This window comes from Lygodium microphyllum, chromosome 7 (assembly GCF_053477565.2).
Source record: "Lygodium microphyllum isolate KBCC chromosome 7, Lygodium_microphyllum_v1.1.10, whole genome shotgun sequence".
NCBI lineage: Eukaryota > Viridiplantae > Streptophyta > Polypodiopsida > Schizaeales > Lygodiaceae > Lygodium > Lygodium microphyllum.
In genome coordinates this window covers 110644835-110664674 of record NC_141141.1, presented here as the reverse complement: position 1 = coordinate 110664674, position 19840 = coordinate 110644835, and positions in this window count along the sequence as shown.

Below are 19840 nucleotides of genomic sequence, written 5' to 3'. Positions count from 1 at the left end.
TCCATTTAGGGGTTTGTATATATGACATGATAGGATAGATTGTAGGAGGCTTGAGAACAAGGTTTTTATTCATTGGTTTGGTCACAAGCACTAGTGTTGAACTCAAGAGAGAAAGTGAAAGTCAAATAAGTCAATAAAACCAAGAGTTCTTATACATGCAACTTCATATAGGAATTAAGTGGGAACTTAGGGGACTTGTGTGGACAATGGAAAGTGTAGAAAAGAGAGGAGAAGAGGGCCGACAAAGGAGAGAAGGAAAGAGGGCACAAACACTCTAGAACTATCATAAAGGGTATGGAAAATATGTCTAGAAGAAGAGAACTAAAAACTCATGCAAGTAAGAGGCTTTGGTGAAGAGCAACATGGCTCGTCACTCCTTGACCTTCAACCTACTAATTAAGGCACCAAAGGAATGGTTTTGTGGCCTCCATGAACTATGGGAACATGGCACAATAGAATATTTAGGCTACATATTGTTGTCTTGAATTTTCAACATTGCATCTTAGCTCACAAGATTCAAAATTTATTGCATATGCATGTTTCCAACAAGTAGAAGCTTAAGTTATATGAAGAACCTTCTTTAGGGTGATTTTGGGACTGCATAAAGGAGGTTTTTTACGACTATTTATAGTAGTAAAATAGAGTTGAAATCATATAAATAGGCCCATACACAGATATTATAGGATTCGGGGCTTATAATTTCTTGATATCATGCCCGATTGATGGTAGCTACTATATGCTACAAGTTTTCTTGGATTAACATGAGATTCGAAGCTTATGAGGATGCATAAAGCTCGTGTATAATAGAGACTTGTTCTATAGTAGAATATTCTTTGAGTTCTCATCTCAAAGCTTTTGGACAATTGTCTTGACAAGTGGTATTGTGCTCCTACAATGAGTGCATGTACTAGACTTCCTTTGTTATGCATTGTATGAATCAAAGGGCTTTGTGATAGCTTTAAATAGAGTCACTTTGTTTTCAAATTGATCCAATATTCACATTTCTTATTCTTTTGGAATTGTACTCTCTATATCATTCTCTCTTAAACACCCCTTTGGTTAAGGCCTTCGATTTAATACCCTCTGACGCCATACCATCTCTATGAAAAATATAATCAATAGTTGAATGTAGAAATCACAACCATAGCAAACAGTGGCTAAGCTACTACAAATAATCCTTTAAAAAATCATTATAGAAACTACAAATTCACTTAGCACAATTGCTTTTGTGCGATTACAAAGATTGAGTACTCTTTTCTATTCAATGGAAAACTAGAATATGCCTATATATTCAAAACCCTATGTGATTTAAGAAACTCCATGATTTATGATCCTTAGTAAATAGTAAACAACTTCAAGAATGAAAAGTATGAAGAATGTTTAAAAAACAGAGGAGTGCAATGCTAAATGTAAGCTTATGATGAGAAGGTGCAAATATGGGTTGGATGCCCAAAGGGGTGAGAAATCCTTGGTGACCAACCTTCACATGAGAAGGTAGAGGATAATCAATAGGCTTACCATCTTGCATATGAAACTCCTCAAGGACTTTTTGGATATACTTCTTATGTGATAGATAAAGGAGCCCCTTAGAGTGATGGCCCATGATACACATCCCAAGAATATGAGAGGTATGTATGTCCCATGTCCTTGATCTCAAAGCTCTTCTTGAGTTGAGTTTTCAAGGCATCCAACTCATCATGAGCTCTCCTAGCAATAAGCATATCGTCCACATAGAGTTACTAGCAAAATCATAAGGTTGCCATCACAAGGCTTCTTCTATATAAATATAAATCAATATCACTATGGCCATATCCTTGTGAATGCATAAAAGCATCAAACTTGTGGTACCATTTTCTAGGTGCGCATGCCTAAGGCCATAAAGACTATTTCTCAACTTGCACACTAAGTATTCCTTGCATTTTTCTTCAAAGCCCTTAGGTTGTTGTATATAGATCTCATCATGCAAGTCCCCATGTAAAAAAGTCGTCTTTACATCCATATGAAAAAGGTTCAAATCTAGTTGAGCAACCAATGCTAGTATCAAGCATAGGGTTGTCATTTTGACCAAAGGAGAAAAGATTTCATCAAAGTCAACACCATATTCCTGCTTGAAACCCATTATCTACCAATTTGGCCTTCTGAGAGGGCTTGGAGTTTCCAGGGATACTTTTTAGCTTGTATACCCACTTGCATGATAATGCCTTCTTACCACTAGGAAAATGAACCAAATCCCATGTATGGTTAGTATATAAGGAGTCAAACTTTGATTGTGTAGCCTTGTCCCATGAGTGACTGTTGTCTCTATGCATAGCCTCATCATAAGAGAGAGGGTTACCTACGTTTGTCACCATAACATAAACCATGGAGGACATAAATCACTCATGCTGAAGTCTAGCTCTAGTAGAGTGTCTCAAAGAAGGCTGATTTTACACAATAGATGGGGCTTGGGCCACTGAGCATTGGCTACTGTAGGTTGTCTAGATGGCTGTATGGGAGTAGGAGGCTTCTCCTGAAAGATCACCATGCATGCCTCAACCACCTACTTAAGTTGCTTATGCATCTTTTCCTAATGGAAAATGACATCATGGCTGTAGATAGCCTTGCGAACTTACAAATCCCATAGGCAATAGCCCATCTAACTTGCATCCCCATAACCAAGAAAGATGCATTTCACGGACATATGATTTAGCTTATTGCGCTTATATTTGGGAACATATTAGAATGCCTCACAACCAAAGATGTGCAAATGAGCATATGATGGAGGTTTCCCAGTGGAGGTTTCCCAATCCCCAGACCTCCTCTATAACTTGGCAATCAATAATAGTGCAAGGGGACCGGTTAATCCTGTATACAACAATAGTAATTGCCTCAGCCCAAAAGTGATGTGGTAAGTTTGTATGGCTAAGCATACTCGGACTCTCTCTTAAATCATCATGTTCATGCGTTTGGCAATACCATTCATACTCATCCCCATTATCTGACCTTAGGCATTTCGGCCTATATCCAAACTGGTTCTCAACAAGAGTCAGTCAATGCTAAAAGGCAAACAAGACATTCGATTTTTGCTTAATAGGGAAAGCTAAGACCTTATGTGAGTCATCAATGAATGTGAAAAAGTGCTTTACATCACCTACTAGTGAGACTAGCATGGCATGGGACCACATACATCTAAATGGACAAGAGCCAAAGGCTCACCCGTGGACTTCATGCCAGACTTCTTATGTGTACTATGTGTCTCACTACCATGTAAACAATGATCACGAGACTCAAAACACTTATCATCTAGGGGCAGAAGATACTGCAAAATGATAAGCATTTTCATTCCTTTCAAAAACATGTGGCCAAGGTGATGATGCCAAAGAGATACATGTGGAACTATAGCCATAGCCAAAACAAGGTCAACTGACCCAGATACAAGCAAAGGATAGAGGGTACTATACTTAGCATCACGTGTAATAACAAGACTCCTATGGAAAATCTTTCATGAGGAATCACCAAAAGAGACAACATAACCTACATCATCCAAGGTGCCAATAGAGATAAGGCTCTTCATGAGAGCTAGTATATGATGTATATCATAAAGAGCGAATATGTTGCCTGAACCAAAATGCAGTTGGACATCACCAATACCAATGATCTCCAATGCCAAGTCATTACCCAAATAGACAGATCCAATCATATTGTGATAGGAGTGAAACCACTCTCTATGAGAGGTCACATGAAAGGAAGCCCTTGAATCTATCAACCAACATTGAGTATATCCTAACAAAGCATCAGTCAGCTGTGAAGCATCCAAAGAAGAAGCTATCAAGATAAAATCATTAGATTTATATGGCTACACCACATTAATCTCTTCAATCTTGTCACTAGACTTGCTAGGCACAATGCTACGATCATCATTCTTGTCTTACACTTTACCCTTTTCCTTTTTCTTGCACTTGTCTTCACACATTTTATGGCACTGTGGTCGAATATGACCCACTTTCCCACAATAATGACAAGTAAGACCGGACTTATGGCCACGACACTTATAGCAAGATTATCCACGTGTCCTAGACTAAGACATATTAGAGTCTCTACCATGGCCATTTGCATCCTCCTAGCCTTTCATAGTCAATGCATGTGATGTATGGGAAATATCCATATTATTTTCATTTACCTCTTCGATCAAGAGGGCACTCTCAACATCCGACAATTTCATCCCATCTTTAGCATAGAGAGTCGTATGGAAAGTATTCCATGACTCAGGTAGAGTACCAAGTAGAAATAAAGGATGCAAAGTATCCTTGAACTCAATCTCTTGAGAAGCTAAATGGTTGATGATGGAGTGAAACTCATGCAAGTGTGTAGACATAGAAGTTTCTTCCTTCATGCAAAGGTCTATCAATTGTTTCAGCCAATACATTTGAGATGTAGGACTTTGCTTTTATAAAGATTCTTAATCAAAGTCCAAAACTCATATGTTGTTTGATGTCTAGTTAAAACACTGCAGTGAACTTGCTTAAAGAGTGATAAAATGATTGTGGACTTACATAGGTCATCCAGTTCATCCCAATCCTTGGCTATAATATTTTCAGGTTTAGCATTCCCATTTTTGAGTGGTCTAACTTGCAAATTTTGCACTAAAACCTGCCATATCTCAGTCTTCCAATAGCTATAATTGGTCCCATCCAATTTCTTAATATTGAAGATAGTACTATCATGAGAATCACTAGCCATAATGAGACCAATCAAGTACACACAAGGGCAAGGCTTTTGTAATACCCTACAAGTAAGCCCCAAAACCATTTCTAAATTACATGGGAGATAGGAGATATTGCCAAAATAATGAGTTGTCCACAAACTGTAAGCAAAAGACTATCAAGTCTAGGTAATTGCCCTAAAATAGAATGCATAGAATTGAAATAACAAATTGCTATAGTAAATTACAACAATATGCCAACAACCAATTGTGAGCAACCAAGAAGAAAGAAGCCAAGAACAATTGGCATTGAAGACCATCACAATGGCAATGTGTTAGAAACCATACATGGAATAGGCATAGACATCATGCATAGGGTAGGTCTCAAAGATAAATGGAGAAAATTGCTAGATGCATAACCCACTGAGCAAAGTTCAATACATAACCCAAAAGCACATAAATACCATTGATAACACCTTGGCAGACATAAGTACTAGGTCGAAGCCAATAGATCAAATCAACCCATGATAGGATAACTACATCCAATAAATATTAAGAGAGCATATATATGTCACAACGAGTCCCACTATCTCACTATAATAAGCTCAAGCTCAATTGCATAAAGCAAATGCTCTATAGTAGCTCCATTGAAGCAAAAGTCGAATGCCAAATGAGCAAGCAAAGCTCAAAACATCATGTGAATGACATTTGAGTATCAAAGATCCCATATAGCATACATCCAAAAGAATTGAATCCAAGTAATCTATAAGACTCTAACTGTAGCATCCAAATAGAATCTAAGGATAGGAATGACAACTAATGTCAAAGTATCCAAGCTCCAATCTTAGCCTAGGACCATGTCATAAACATATCCATACGCATATATGACAACCAAAGTGTCAGTACATCTAATATGTGGTACCAACATAGCTTCAAAGCATAATGAGCATAATCTTTATCAGACAATGGCTTTTGTTGTCCAGTATGAACAATAGGGATATGACAATCAAAATTGAGTGAATGCAAGCTCAATTGAAGCCCAAAAGTATTCTAAGACATGTGTCAAGTATCCCCAAGTGTCAAGCGAACATTCAAGCATCAATATCAAGCCCTGGAAGCATTAAGTGACAAGAGACATATGCTTTTCCCATATGAATGGCATTCAACTATGTTATTATAGCAATAAAATCTTTGAGAAAAATGAGCCAACATGTGCTAAAATCAGTCCAAAAGCATAACCATACAATCTAGGCCCTAAAATAACATCCTTAAAGCATCAAACATGCATTATGGAATTATTGTTTGTCATTCAAACTAAAACAATTTTGTTTTATATGAAAGATAGAACAAAAATGTACATAAAATCAACTATATGGGTGCTTAGATTTGTAGCTCTTGTCATGCTCCTTGTTTCTAGCTATAGAACACCTAAATCCGATATCGTATACAAAAGTTATGGTCAAAATACGATAGTACTGTCAAGCTACCATAGTTGTCCATGACTTCTATGGCATGCTTTGTATCCACTCAAAATGGATAAAATGGCTGCTTCTTAGCTTAATAAGCACTCAACAAGGCTCAACTAAGCCTTGGAAAGCTCATCAACAAGCATGGAGCAAGGTAGAACAAGTCAAAAGAAGGAAAGACTCATTACGTACCTCGCAAGAAAGAAACAACGATTGCCATGAAACCTTGAGTTGAAGCTTTGAATCTAGGTTGAAGTAAAGGATGAAGAAGCTTCTCAAATGGTTGTCTCTGATACCAGTTGAAGAGAGTGAGCCCGAAGTGGAAGCACGTGAGTGGAAGCAAGAGCTATGGTGGAAGGAGCAAGATCAAGAGAGAGACACACAAGATGTGGAAATTCCAAGAGCCACAATGTATGATTGGACTTCCCTTTATTCAAATGCCACTGAAAGAATAAAGTGATAGTAATGGGTGCATGCCACCTGTAGTGTGGAGGTATGTGGGTACTGTCAGTATAGTAATACACGGGCAGCTACACATATGCACCTTTTCCCCCAATATGTGTGTGTGTGTGTGTGTGTGTGTGTGTGTGTGTGTTAAGTTCTTGGGAAGGGAGGAGGTAGAGGGGTCACTCTTGGATATGTAATTATATCACATGCGTCCAAAAGTAGATGCTTTTGAAACACATTTTTTAAATATTTCCTACATATAGACTGGTGATAAATAAAGGGGTTATTCACAAATGGAATAGAAAAGGGGTGTAATTTATGTAGGAAAAACTAACAAATAAGATTCTTTTTAAATAGGTCTTGAATGCATATACTATAGAGGGTTTCCATAACGTGAAACCCCTGAGGAAGACCCTTAAGGTAGTTGTTCTATTATAGTAGCAATGGGCTTAGTAAAAGAATTATAACAACAATAGTACGTGTTGGGGTAAAAGGCCCTTGGGCCTTCCCATGTACACTGACCGCCTGTATTCTTTATTCATATATATGAGATAGTGCAATAAGGCTATCATATCATTCTTGACACACCTACATTGTGTGTGTTCTTCTCTCCCGCATCTTCCTCTTCTCCTTATCCACTGCCATTGCATCCCCTTCAACTAGTATCAGAGCTTTGGATCAGAGCTTGATCGTGGAGCTTGGCCTGTCGGCATTACTTCAGCTCGGATTGAAGACTTGGAGCTTGGAGCTTCAATGCCAGCCATGGCTTCTTCCCCCTGAGGTAAGATTTCATCTCCCGTCTCTCTCCGACCCTCATAGGCTCTTTGCAGGTATTCCTTGGCTTCATTGGCCGTGTATGCACCCATTTACCCCCTTATCCTCAGGATAACCAGTAGGCCCCACAGTAGCAGCTCACGTTTTTTTGCGCATGTTTCAAAATCTGGCTCAAAAATCCCATTTTTTCTCATATCTCAGGCATCTGGAACCCGATTTAGGCAAGGTAAGAGTCTAACTTGGGGTTTTAGCATGCTTTGAATGTAATGGCGATGTCAGATTTGCCAAATTCCGATCAGATAATGTTCTGTAACAGATCTGAGTTGATTTACATCAAGAAAATGTCATGCTCTTAGCTTATGTGATGCTCCTGAGGCTTGGTATTTGATGCCCAGATGCTTTGGGGGTGTTTGCCCAATGTTTTGAGATGCTTTGGGACTTGGTTTGAGCTTCCATAGCTTGATTTATATAGGGATTTACTGCTATACATTGTTTGGGTAGCAAGGTTTTATCAGGGACGGCTTATGTATAATGCTCTTTGTTGACATTCGGGTGTCCTATTGGATGTATTGATTCTTGGTCATCATGGTTTATGCCCGGATATGCTATTTGAGAGCTTTTGAGCCTTGATTTGGATGCATACACTTCGTTGTTGGTTGGGATTTATGCTACCTTGGTTGACAGGTTATTTTACCTCCAGTTTGGTTATACCTATGGTCTACGGGTGCTCCTGACTACTCAGGATGATATGCTGATGTATTTGGATGATGCCACTCTAATGTTTATGCTCCCAGATGCTTCTTGAGAAAAGATTAGAGCTCAATTCTGGGTTCACTATCATTTTCTTTACAGCTGGCATTTCACTTGACAAGGCTTATGCCCCGTGCTACCCATTATGGGATTGATGTCTGATGTGAATGCATTTGGGTTCGGCTGCAGTATGGCAAATGTTTGGGCTTGAATCAACTTGCATTTGAGAATTTTGTGGAGCATTTTGCATTTGGTTGGCTTATCACTTATTCAACTTGGATGCTATTTGGTCCTTAATGCCCTGATTATGGATCTTGGATTTACTTGGATGCAGATACATGTTTGAGCAGTGCTTACTCCATTGTCTTGGCAGTTGGTTATTGAGCTTTCATTGCTCATTGATGCTTGGTTATTTGCGTGTTACTCCTTGATTAGTGGACTTCTTGACAGTGCTTGGTTCAACAGTTATGGCTTTGTTGCTTTTGTGTTGCCTAGCTTCTATGCTAGTTGGGTTGCTTTTGCCCATACATGTCAGAGAGCAGTTGCTCTTAATGCTTATCTAGCTATGCACTTTGTCTTCTATCATGTACTTTATAGAGCCACTTATTTAGATGTTGTTGTACATATACTTGGGCTTCTCTTGGAGCTTGACCATTGTAGGATCTTATGCCACTCATCGGTCTTGCATTGACTTGGATGCTACTATGTGGTGTGATGTACTGCAGAGTCATGTTTGCCATTATGGTTATGGGCTGATTTCATGGCTGAATATCGTATGCTATTTTGACAAATGTCTTGCCTTTTACACTATTGTAGTTGGTTATGTCGTGCACTTAGCTACGAGTCTTTTTCATGTGGGAGCTTCTGCATCCCTGGTTGATGCTTCTATGCTTCCCTCTCCAGCGAGGATGGAAGAGTACTTGCAGCCGCATGCTTCTACCACTTGTGCTTCTACTAACAGTTGTCTTGATGAGCAGGTTCCCTATGTTGGAACAACCCTAGACTCTTTGAGTTCCTTGGATGTGGATAGCCCTATTCATGGTGACTTGGATTCCTTGTCATCTTCTACAGGTTCTTCTACTTCAGATGTTGTTTGCTTTCATTGTGGGAATCTTGGGCATGTTCAAAGAAAATGCTTTAGACGGATTAGAGAGCAGCAGAGATAGAGATGGAATCGACGTGAGCAGAGAGTCAGAGGTTCTAGAGTTGGTTCTCATTACCCAGTGCATGCCTCTCATGTGGGAGATTCTATGGTTGCAGTTATCCGGATACCACATGCATTGCTATGGCATTATTGCCTAGGCCATATGCACCACAGAGAGATGGAGATCTTGTCTCGTTCAGACTCATTACTGCCTCCTTTGTCACATGCAATCTTGATGCTTGCCATGATTGTACTTATGATCCTTGCAAAACCCCTTTGGCTCATGGCGATCATGAGGCATGATCCTCTAGATCTTGTCCATTGTGCAGTATATGGGCCTATGCCTTCCTAGTCACTTGGTGGAGTGTCATATTTTGTGACCTTTGTGGATCATGCTACCCATCGTGTTTGGGATTTTCCCTTGGTATGTATTGAGGATGCCACAGTTATGCTTTACAAGTGTATGGATTCTGATGGTTGCATGCCTAGGTGCTTGCAGATGGATTATGAGAGTCATGCTATCTCTCCTAGCTTTAAATCCTATTGTCAGCAGTCTGTCATTGATTTCTTATGCCCGGGGTATTATGGGATTGCTCATGGCATGTGCATGACTTTACAGGCAAAGGTTTCTTCTATGCTCACCATAGCTAGGTTATCTTATGTCTTTTGGGTTGAGGCCCTTATGACTGCAGTCTACTTGCTTAATAAGATGCCGTGTTTGACTTTGGATGGTATTACACCACACAAGGCATGGAGTGGCATGAGACCCTCCTATGATGACTTGAGGATGTTTGGTTGCCAGGCATTTGTATGTATGCCAGATATGCCTATGTCATGCAGATGTATCCTCCTTGGTTATGGAGATGGTGACTTTCAGGCTTATAGGTTATGGGATTCGGATGTCCAGCAGGTTATACGCAGCCATCATGCTGTCTTTTATGAGACGTAGACATCTCTCAAGCCTCTTGATGCACGTTCAGTGCGATTTATAGTTAATGCTATAGCCGTATGTTAGTCTTCCGCTTCGCTGAGGCCGTGTACTATCTTGAGACCCCGTCCGGGATGCTGGCCCTTCTTCTATGATTGACTTTGGAGAGTCTATGTGCTCTCAGCTGTCTCCTATGTGCCATGCTGATGTTTTGCGCTACTCTAATGCTTATGCATTACAGCCTTGCACTCATGAGTCGTGCTTGCTTCATGAGAAGTATTCTTGGATTGCTCCACTGTATGGAGCTGCAGGATCACTTATCTCCTAGATGTCATGGACTCGAGGATGCTTGACTCTTCTTTTATAGAGGTTTTCGCTTATTGCACAGCTCGCTTTCCGATTGGGCATTGGGTGAGATGTCATGATTCCTCACCTTGTCTCTTTTCATTTTTTCTTTGTTTTTTCACTCCTTGGCCCATTGGCCTTTTAGTGGGAGGTTGTTGGGGTAAAAGGCCCTTGGGCCTGCCTGTGTACACTGACCGCCTATATTCTTTATTCATATATATGAGATAGTGCAATAAGGCTATCATATCATTCTTGACAGCACCTACATTGTGTGTGCTCTTCTCTCATGCATCTTCCTCTTCTCCTTCTCCACTGCCATTTCATCCCCTTCAGTACCAATATCAAGACCTATTAATATACATATTAACCAATTACAAATAGTAGCAATATTAAGACCTATTAATATACATACTAACCATGAGAATCACAATTAAATGGCAAGTAAATTTGAGGGGGGAGCAAGAGGGAAAGATAGGATAATCAATGGTGGTGCGATCTTTCTTGTGCCCTCAAACTCTTTCTAGAACATAAACATCAAGGAAAGGTTTGGCAAGTTAGCACATTGGTAGTTAACAATGGCAATTGTGATCCTACCCATTACATTGGCCATCACCATATATTTGCAAAGTGTTGACAACTGAACTCACACATAAGAAGCTTCAAGATGCTAAAGACAACAAGGTCTTTTGAACTTCATGCCAAGTTCTTGGCCACTAAATAGACTTGAATGTAATCATTTTGATTTGTTGTCTCTAGATTTAGGAAGCTCACTTCACATAACTTCATCACATATGTTAGAAGTACTACTTTGCACCCATTGATCACATCTTCTAGTGCTTTGCATATTAGTGTTCACCTCATGCTATTCACTCGGATCAATCCCCCATTGCATTCTTGTTATGCATAGAAGTTTAATGCTTGGCAAGTAGGTGCCTATTCCAATGCCAATTTGAGAGAGGAAGAGGAAGAAAGTAATATTGCATTTGTAACAATGCTTGTGTTTAAACAAGAGAGAGTGAGAGAGAGTTAAAGTTTTATGCACATGAAGAGGGAGAGATTAATGGGGGGACATATCAATCTAATAATGTTGCTTGAGAGGTTGCAACTTTGTTTTGTAAGGCAAAGGATAGGAGCCTTGAGAGAACTAAAGTGCCCACATGTATGCATTCACACACATGCATACACATACAGATTACATTGAAAATATTGCTAGCCTTCATCATACAACAACCAAATATTGATGAAAATTTGAGAAAGGACAAATTGCAAGAGAGAAGAAAATAAAATAGGCTTGTGCGACACAAGATCATTATGTACAATCTCTTCCCATCATGGGTGAGCACCTACCCCATATTGCATGTATTTATGAATCATATTAAGCTTTTGTGCTAAAAAATAACATTGAAAAGCATCTTCTTTTGGGCCTTTGCTTTTCTTGTATGAACGGCATACTATTACTCCAATATTTCTAATTTCTATCAAATACACCTAAACTAAGGTTTGCAAAATAATAACCAAGCCTTCTAGATCTTCTAAAATAATTATATCCAAATAAATGAATTATCCATGGGCACCTAAAATTTTCTTGCCCTAAGAGATATACAAAAATATAATAATGCTATGTTATGAAGTGCTCAATCATAATTAATTCTTATGCATAAAGATACACATTCACAAAGTATTTATTATGTATAACTCCATCTAATAAATTGTTCAATGCGCCATTTGATATGGAGATATATGCATGAAAATCTATTGTAGCTCCTCATCTATGTACCATCTTCTCATTCTACTCTCTGGACCGTATGTAGTGACGTACACAATCATAAATAGATGCTAGGACATTCAATAAAAGGTGAAAGTAAAGCATAATAATAATGTCTTATTCAACATCATGATCATCATTGTTGGTCATTTTTGCTATAGTATGGGCAATATATCATTTAAATGATGAGGTCACCCACTAAATCAAGTAGAAATCAACAAGTCTAACAGATTTTCAGTAAAACTCTAGAATTTAATGATAGGCAAGTGAGTGTTCCTATTTTTGGTATTTTGACTTTTTGCATTATAAGAAAATCAAAAGCTCTAATCTAAGTCTAATTTTAGCCAACCAAACTTCTCTTCTCAAATCTTTTCCCAACCATGCATTGATTATTTTCCAATTGAGTTCATGCACTTCCAACCCCCTTTAATATCTCATGGCCTCTCATATCATAAGCATTCATATCGCACCTATCTTGCTTGTGTAGGCTATCCATGGAGCTACACTATGGATGTTGTCATTATCTTGCTTGCTTAGCCTATCGTCAATCCCATTGATCTTTCAGGTAGCTTCCTAGACTAGTGTCACATGTGTATACTCATGCAACGAGTCATGAATCATGCAAGAAATACACAAAATTCAAAATCAATAAAATAAAAAGCATATTATTTTCATAGTGAATTTTGATAAAATATTATAAATACCATAATTTCATAGCATTTCAAGAGGTTTCACACAAAAGTCACGAATTATGCAACAAATAGACAAAATCCATAATAAATCAAATAAAAATCATATTATTTTCATAGTGAATTTTAATCAATACCATAATTTTATAATACAACATATAAATATAGGCAAGAGAAGAGAGAGGTGAAGAAATCGAGAGCACACATACAAAACAATGGAGACTTTGACATACATAGAGATATGGTTGAAATCTTATTATTATTATTTATTCTTCTTCTTTCATACAAAAGAACTAAGTCTACAACATAATAAAAGACTAATATGAAAGTACCACAATGTATATACATGAGGTTACTAAGTGTGAACTTGCTAAGAAAAGGTGGCACAATGAATATGCCATAACCAAGGTAGACTTTGTGGGTGTATTCCAGTTGTAGAATCACTAGCGTATTCTCATGTCGATCACCTAGCACACCAGTGAGTAATATCCTACCACATCACTAAGGTATGTAATGGATGCTAGCTCATGTAGAGCTCGAGACCTCAATACTCCCCTTTGAGCTCAACAAGAGCTTGTAGACTCTAAGCAAAGTCATGAAGCATTAAAGCATAGTCATGAAGCATTGAAGCTTCTTAGCTCCTAAGGCCTTGGAAAAAATGTAGTAGCTTGATTCTGTGTGGTGACATAAGCCAAGTCAATATCACCTACCAAAACCTACTCCCAAATGAAATAGTAATGAACCTCTATGTGTTTGGTCTATGCATGATACATTGGGTTCTTGGCCAATTGAATGCTACTAAGGTTACCATAGTAGAAAATAACCTTCTTATCCACATGCATCCTCAAGTCACCAAGTACCTTGTGTAGCCAAGCTATCTCATATACTATAATTGTAGCACCTCTGTATTAGACAAGGCAATTATCGGCTATTTCTTACTACTCTAAATAATGTCAAGAATGGCATGGTGGGGGGATTTGCTTGAGCTGCCATGCCAAACACACATAATACACACAAGAGGAAGCTCACTCAAGAACACAAGAAGAGAGATGGAGGCCAAAACATTTTCTTGCTGGGTTCTTCTTCTTCTTCCACTCATAATACAATGTACACAAAGTATAGATAAGATAAAATATAAAGGAAAGTGGCCTACTAAGTTGACCAATGCATAACTGACTTGTTAATTGAGTGGCACTAACTATGCCAGCTATAGGTAGGTGTAACAAACTAAATATAATAAGTGATAGGTTAGTGGCTATGTGAGGATCATAATAACCATCGATGTGCTATGTGTAGACATGCGGACCCATCTAGCCAGGCACTCCATTATTAATGTTTGCACATGTTGAGCTTGCCATCTCAATAAGCAATAATAGCACTGCTAAAGGAAAATATAAGATGATTGGTAGACCTCCTGTCTGAAGTACTACTAGCTCAATCTGCATCTATATAACCATACAAGTCCAATGGTATGCTTGCACCATAGAATAAGGCCTAATCCAATGTGGACTTAACATAATGCAATGTGTGCTACACTACATCCAAATGTGGCTTTCATGGAAGCATAAACTAACTCTCCAAACCAACTATGTAGTATAGGTCTGGCCTAGTGATTATCAAATAGATAAGGCTATCTATAATCTTTCGATACATAATGATGTCTTTAATCAAGTCACCCTCATGCACACTAAGCTTAGCATTGGCATCCAAAGATATAAAAATAGGCTTGTAATTAGTCATATCATATTTCTGTAATATATACCAATGAGTATTGTATTTGTAACAACCATATACCCTCTAGAGTTTTGATTATCTCTATGCTGAGAAAACAACACATCTCTCCCAAATCCATAATCTCAAATTCAATCTTGAGGAGACTCTTCACATGGTCAATCTCTATCTCACCATCACCCATAGTGATCAAATCATCCACATATGTAGTAATGACCATAATACTTACATCACTCACACATACATAGAGTGAGTGATTAGCCTATGTTCTAGAAATCCAATGTTGACATGGTATTTTTCAGTCCTATCATGCCATGCCTTGGGTACTCTTCAGCCCATACAAGGCCTTATGAAACCTACATACATAATTTGGATGACTCTCATACATATAATTAGGTGGGCGCTCCACATAAAATTCCTCTTGCAACTCCCTATGCAAGAAGGCATTCTTAACATCCATTTGGTGCATCATCAAACCTTTTGATGTAGTAATTGCTATGACAACCCTTATAGTGGCCATTTTAGCCACCGGGAGCAAAGCCTCCTCACAATCAATACTATGTACATACCCTTTGGCAACCAATCATCCCTTATAGTGCTCAATAAATCCATTTGCTAACTTATGATTTGACCTTGTAAACCCATTTGTAGCCAATAGCTTTCTTGCCTTTAGATAAATGCACTAACTCCCATGTGTCATTCATAGCATGATCCCAATACTCATTACCCACTGCATCCTCAAAACAAGTGGGTTCCATATCCTACACAACCTTAGTTATTTATGCATAATGATGAGCTACATAGCTATTATATGTCAATCATTGCATTGTCTTTCTTACTCTACTCGGCTTGCGTGGACTTGGATCACTACCATGTGCTTTAGCATCGTCTTATGTGTTCCACACACTAGGTGTTTTAATAGAGGGATCCCAAACTTGTCATCCAAGATTTGCTTAGAGCCATTTGAATTAATATTCACATGAGAGAAACCTAATTATACATTTGTCATAATAGGTAAGTCCCCAACTTTCTCTTTACATTTTCTTGACATTTGTGATGTACTTGGTGGAGTAACCTATGATCTCAATCTACCACTCTAAGGTTTATCAACAGAACCATAACTGGAAGAATCTTGTAGTCTACTGAATATTTGTGAGACCCCTGACCATTTTTTGCATAACATACATTGATGACACCAAAAGAAGCATAAAAACAAGGCACAAAAGAATCCAAGCTTGCATCATATTTTTTATCAAGAGAATAATACTACATTGTTACAAAATCACCAAAAAGAGATAGAGATATGAGGGGGCCACATCCACATCCACATCCATCATAAATAAATGGTATACACAAAAGTGTTATGTGCATGCATTTGTAAAGGGTAGGAATACTCAAAATTAAAGGCCAAAGGTCTTATAATATCAAATGTATCAAAGTTTCAAAGAAATAATAAAATACGAAGGGGTATGCTTTTTGGGAAAGAGGTGGGGTGGAGTGCACGAGTGGTTATGTGCCTCTTTCCCTTCCCTCTCTTGTCCAATCGCATATTCTCCCTTTTGGTGCTGCCAAAAATTTGTTCTCTCTCCTCTGTTTTTTGTGCAGAAATTCCTATTTTCCCTTTTGTTCTTGCATAATGGTTGAAGCTATGGATGAAGATGATGAAAGTGACAAATTTGTTCATTATTAAAAAAGAGATTTATGGTTTTTTTTGTCAGTTTTGAGATTAATGGCAGAGCCATACACATAGATTTTGTGTGCTTTGTCCCTGGTTTTGTAGCTGATTATGTTAGTGGGAGGGTTGCTGTCATACACACTCTCATGCTTATCAACCGCAACTACATTCTATACATTACTATATGAGCTACTCATTTCATATATATTTTTGCTCAAGACTATCCTATAAATACATTTTTTAAACTTTGGGATCCAATTTACCATGCAACTCACTAGGAATATGCATATAAGCAATACATCCAAATACTGTTAGATAGGACAGATTTGGCTTTCTACATGTAAATTTCTCTTCGAGTATCATACTATGTATAATAGCAATGGGTGTCCTATTCATAAGTCCTATTCATAATGTATATAGTAGTACCAACTACTTTAGCCTAAAAGTAATGAGAGAAGTTTCTTTCTGACATGAATGCACAAGTCACCTTTGAAATTTTCATGTTTTTTAATTCAATAGCTCTATTTTGCTACAGAGTATATCTATATGTCATCTAGCTATGTATACCATTTTTTTGTAAGAAATTAGAAAACTCATAAGAGAGATATTCCCCCCCTCCATCCGACCTTAGGCATTTAGTATGCAACCTTCTCAACCAAAGCCTTAAAGATTTTAAAGTAAGTGAATACATAAAGTAAACCTATACTTTGCAAGTATGATTGTCAATGAAGGAAATATAATACTTGCAAACACTTAAGGTTGTAGTCTTTGTAGGACCTCACACATTAGAATGTATCAATTCAAGTTGCTTCTTGCATACATGATTTTCATGTGGAAATGCATGCCTTGCTTGCTTTCCAAATTGACATGCTTCACATAATTTATGCATTCCATCAACCCCAAACTTAGGCAAACCATCCACAATATGTTTTGATTGTGCGTCTTTCAGCCGTTGTACATTCACATGACCAATTCTCTCATGCCAAATTTCAATATCAACCATAACATTGGAACCATGGTAGCTGTAATGAAACATTCAACCATGAAAGGAAATCTAACTAAAACTGTAATTGATATGAAAACAACAAGAAAATAACAAAGAACTATAGCACCAAGACATCTTGCCATGTATTAATGTTGATGGTTCCAAGATACATGACAGCCATGGCTGATGCTTCAACTAGCAAGAAAGAAGCTAACTTCAAGAAAGTAGACAACCGAATTTAGTGAATGAGCCAAAAGATCCCTTCCCTTGACCTCTTGCCCTCTTTATTCTAACCCCCATTTCCAAAGTTAAGGTCTATTCACATAGGCAAAGGCTGAATTTACAAGGGCTGGAATTTACATGCTATAGAACTAACATGATTCCAAGGTGCAAAAGATATCAAGGTATTTTCCTTCATGACAAACCATTCCGTCCTAAGATGGTTTTGTCCTCAAAACCAAGGAGAAATGGACCAAATCCAAGTGGAAGATGATAGTAATCATGCCTATATAGCTCCAATATGATATGAAAGCACTTTCCAAGTGAGAGAGACCTTTATGTATGTCAAACTGTGAGTAAACTGGCTGCTGTCCAAACAGGGCTGATTTGTAAAAAAATCTATCATAACTTTTGATAGAGTGGTCCAAATGATACATATGAGGTGTAGAAATGAAGTCTACACTCCCAAGTATCATCCCATAACATCAAAATCAATTTTTGATAAAGTCAGGACAGTTTTATTTATGACATAAATTTCTCACAGCAAGCTATCCCTGCACAATCCCTGCACAGTCTGTCACATATCATCCTGTAATAACCAAGGAAAATCATTCACATAAGTGGATGATTGCCAAGAAGATTCCTCTATAGGTAGACTCTTCCACTTAATGAGATACTCAGTAAGAATACAATTTCTGAGCACTTTTTCTCTCTTCCCAATAATGCTTTCAGGTTCATATATAACAAGTCCTGCCTCATCTAAAGGTGGCAACTCTTCCAATACCTTCACATCAGGTCCAACATACTTCTTAAGTTGTGAAACATGGAATACATCATATATTCTAGTGGAAGAAGGTAGTTGTAGCTTATAAGTGAGCTCTCCAACTTTATCCAAAACCAAATATGGTCCATAGAATCTATGAGCAAGCTTATTGTTTCCACCCTTTAATGAAGCATAATGGGTCTTGGGAACTTTGAGAAACACCCAATCTCCAACTTTGAAATCCAAATGCCTTCTCTTCTCATTGGCATAAACTTTCATTACTTCTTGTGCTTTCTTTATGCTGTCCTTGCATTGCCTCATGAGCATCTCCATTCTTTTCAATTTTTCCTTTGCTTGGGGATTGATATCTTCATGAAACAAAGCTGATGGGATTTGAACTTTGTATCCATAAAGTGCTTCAAATGGGGACATACCTATGCTCAAATGAAGTGTGTTTTTGTAGCAAAATTCAGCAAGGTGGATCCAACGATCCCATGAAGCTTGTGTGTCATGGCAATAATGTCTAAGGTAAACTTCCACCCAATGATTGACTCTTTCCGTTTGCCCATCGGTTTGGGGGTGATAGGCTGTACTAGGAGTGAGGGAAGTACCCATAGAAGAGAAAAGACTTCTCTCCAAAAGTTTCCCATGAACTTGTATCTCTATCCGATACTATTCTTATTGGCATACCATGCAATTTGAACACACTTTCCATGAACTGCTCAGCCACTTACTTGGCTGAATATTGTACCTTGGTTGAAATAAAGTGGGCTGATTTAGTCAATCAATCAACAACCACATAGATACTATTCCATCCATGACTAGTGGTAGGTAGTCCCGTTATAAAATCCATGGAAATATCGGTCCATTTACCCGTAGGGATGGGTAAAGGCTGAAGTAAGCCGACTGGTAATAAGGTAGAGTTCTTATTTTGTTGACACTCTAAGCACTTGGATACATGCTCCTTGACATCTTTCCATAAACCCTTCCTGTAAAAGCCTTGATGAACTTGATCAAAAGTCTTGAAAAGACCCAAATGCCCAGCCATTGGCGATGAATGCATCTCATGGAGCACTTTCAGCTTGAATTTACTGTTAGGAACCAAGTACACTTTACCCTTAAACCATAAGAGCCCATTATGCACTTTGAAATTTGGAAATTCTTCATCACACCCTTGTTGTAATTTCTGTAAAATCTGGGTAGCATGCTCATCAAGCACATATTCTTCTTGGATGCCGTCTATCCAATCCTTATAAATTGTAGACACGGTAGATAAACTGCATGCCCACATTCTAGAGAATGCATCAGCCACAATATTATCCTTTCCAGCCATATATGCTATCTCGAAATCGTATGATTGCAAAGTGGCCAGCCATCTCTTTTGCTTGGGAGAAAGGTTGGGCTACGAGAGAAAATACTTCAACACTCTATGATCGCTTTTGACTTTGAAATGCGTCCTATAGAGGTAATGATGCCAT